The following is a 3,543-nucleotide window of genomic DNA, read 5'->3' on the forward strand; positions in this document are numbered from 1 at the left end:
GATACAGTCAAACCAAAATTTATTCAGACACCTTCAACATTTCTCACATTATCAGTTTATTCGCTATAGTTTAGAAAATGGTAATAAAATATGACAAAAACTCAGAGTTTAACTGAGTCAGAACAAATTCAGCTCGATAATGTTAGATAACTTTGATAGAAATGTATGTAGCCTAATGGATTACAATCAACTAAAATTCAGACAATTGTTAGTATGACAGTATTTACACAACTATCAATACTTAGTCGGGCAGCCCTTAGCCTTAATGACAGCCTATAGTCTCCTGGGCATGCTGTCATCCAGGTTCATGCAAACCTGACCTTCAGTTTTTTTTCGCCAGACTCGGTCTGAATAATTTTTGGTCCCAAATTTGTATCCGTTTTACTGGTAGTCCACTGTATGAAGAAATTTTGGGTATAATTTGTCACAGTTTACTTTATTTTGCTATCCTCACTTACATAAATGAACTATAGTGTCCTGCACCCACTAGTTTAAAAATATCAAAAATGATATCTGGTCTCTGAATAATTTTTGGTTTGACTGTATATCCTTCGGTTATTTTCACACTTAATTATGCCCATTAAAATGTATTTTACAAGTTTTTGTTACTTTCACTGTTCATTTTTTTGCTCTGTGGTACAAAAATAAATGACATTTATAGTGAATGCCCCTATAAATGGTCTTATTTTTACAATTTAGTTTTAATCCAAATGATGCGTGTGCTAAGTGAGTGAAGATCAAAGATCACACAACAGAATTGTGCGCGCGCTCTCTCTCCCTACCGTTAACTAACTTGTGCATTGCTTTACTTACTTGTTTTTGACATATCCGACCGAACTACGAACTTTCCAGTGATGTCTGTGAGAAAGGTATATTCACTCGACAAGCTCGCTCAATCCACTCAGCGCCCTTTGCTTATCAACTCTCGCACATCAGCTATACAGGCGTTAATACTGAATGTTTAACATTATATTCATTGCATACATATACTTCGTAGACATCCTTAATCTCCAATAACTCCATTCTGCTGTCTGTTGTTGGGGCATTTTGACAAGTACGAGTACAGGAGCTCAGTATCGGTGCATCCCTTATATATATATATCCTGATTTCTTATTTTTTTGCATGTGTCAGTCACACTTTAATGTTTCAGATCATCAAACAAATTAAAATATTGGTCAAAGATAACACAAGTAAACAACATGCTGTTTTTAAATGAAGGTTTTTATTATTAAGGGAAAACAAAATCCAAAACTACATGGCCCTGCGTGAAGAAGTGTTTGCCCCCCCTGTTAAAACTGTGGTTTATCACACCTGAGTTCAATTTCTCTAGCCACACCCAGGCCTGATTACTGCCACACCTGTTCGCAATCAAGAAATCTCTTAAATAGGACCTGCCTGACAAAGTGAAGTAGACCAAAAGATCCTCAAAAGCTAGACATCATGCCGAGATCCAAAGAAATTCAGAAACAAATGAGAAAGAAAGTAATTGAGATCTATCAGTCTGGAAAAGGTTATAAAGCCATTTCTAAAGCTTTGGGACTCCAGCGAACCACAGTGAGAGCCATTATTCACAAATGGCAAAAACATGGAACAGTGGACAACCTTCCCAGGAGTGGCTGGCCGACCAAAATTACCCCAAGAGCACAGCAACGACTCATCCAAGAGGTCACAAAAGACCCCACAACAACATCCAAAGAACTGCAGGCCTCACTTGCCTCAGAAAAATGTACTAGCCAATGGCGATTCAATTGCCAAGGTGATCGTAGAGGGCTGAATAGTGTCTATGCGATCAGATAAGCAAGATAAAACAATACATTGAAAAGAATAAATAAAATATGATAATTTAGCACAGCATCACATAGCATTAACTGGTTTTATATATACATATATATATATTTGGGTTTACAAGTCCAACGCTCTAACCATTAAGCCACGACTTCCCCAGTGTGTGTGTACCCGTTTTTCTATTCTGGTGGGGACTTAAACCTGAATACACACAGACTCATGGGGACTCGTGTCATGGTCGTGTCAGGTCCGTGGGGACCTAAACAAGCTAAAAAATAAAAAAAAAATCACACAGAATTAAGTTTTTTGAAAATCTAAAAATGCAGAAAGTTTCCTGTAAGGGGTAGGTTTAAGGTGTAGAGCAATAGAAAATACGGTCTGTACAGTAGAAAAACCATTACGCCTGTGGAGAGTCCCCACAAGGATAGCAAACCAGACATGTGTGTGTGTGTGTGTGTGTATATATGTATATGTATATATGTGTATGTGTATATATAAATATATATATACACATACACACACACACACACACACACACACACACATGAAAAACTGTAATAAATCTTATGGAACATTTCATTTAATTTGACAGTAGAATACTGTAAAATGTACAGTTTTTGGAAGTCATCTTATAAGTAACAGTGAAAATTTAATAGAATTGACATTCCCACACTTTACATTTGATGATTTTTTTAATTGCAATAACTGCCAATGAAATTTTTATACAAATATATATTTTAATATTTGCATTCATTAAATTTTTATATTTTTTCTAAATTATTTTCTAAAATAATTTCATATATACTTAATTTAAAAAATATATATTATTATATATATACACAGAATATTATATCAATGCTCTTCAGAGGTGTTGACAGCTAGCACGTTTTTCAGCATATAACATTCCCCATCTTTTAAAATACACACACATTTGCACACAAATGCATGCGGTGCTAAAAACTGATCCTTTCCTTGGTCAGAATGGTTTGCACATGGTTTTCACTGGCTTTATTTTTACACTCCTTCATTTATTTACCTCCCTCTCCCTCCCTGCGCGCTGCTAAAACAGTGTGTCAATCACTCTGACCTTTACTGCTGCTCTCGAAAGCCCCACCACAGCTTTACACAGTACTGAGAAAATACACATGAAAAAAAGAAACGGAGATAGAGAGAGGGAGAGGGAGAAGAGAGCAAGTTTCCTGTGTCAGTCAAAACCTACAGATGATGGACAAATATTTTTAAAAAAGGGATGTTTTCTGTCATCTGAAACAGCTAGAAAAACCACTCATCATCCACCACTAGCTGTGTTAAAATGCTATGTGCTTGTTGCATTAAATCCACTGCAGGAAAGAAAAAACTAAGTGCATTAATGCATTTAGCAAAAGAGTTTTCGCTTTTTAATTCAAGGAGCAGCTTGAGCAGTTTATCTGTAGCTGCACATTCAAAAACACTTGTTCACCTGTAATAATTGCATGTTGAGAAAATGCCCTTAAATTATATAAAAATATTTATTGGCTTAATATATAATAAATATACAATAAATGCACATGTAATTTGGAAAGTGCGAGTACATGACACAACATGGTAAAATACGTATACACTAATGATAAAACACACACACAGCTATTCATATACAACTTCATATTCACACAGGTCGAGCAAGCATCCTGTTTACGGACTAGAGAAGGTGAACCACAGAAGCTACACGCATTGAGACGAAGAGAGAGAGAGAGAGAGAGAGAGAGAGAGAGAGAGAG

At 35.9% G+C, this 3,543-nt stretch overlaps 1 protein-coding gene across 3 annotated transcripts in view; it reads right to left on the reverse strand.

The window, feature by feature from the left end:
* The window catches only part of LOC107550292 (SH2B adapter protein 3-like), a 59,032-nt gene that overhangs the window by 25,932 nt on the left and 29,557 nt on the right, over positions 1-3,543 (reverse strand). The gene's annotated exons all lie outside the window — the stretch shown is intronic.

Source organism: Sinocyclocheilus grahami, unplaced genomic scaffold (assembly GCF_001515645.1).
Source record: "Sinocyclocheilus grahami isolate Dianchi unplaced genomic scaffold, SAMN03320097.WGS_v1.1 scaffold394.1, whole genome shotgun sequence".
Lineage (NCBI taxonomy): Eukaryota > Metazoa > Chordata > Actinopteri > Cypriniformes > Cyprinidae > Sinocyclocheilus > Sinocyclocheilus grahami.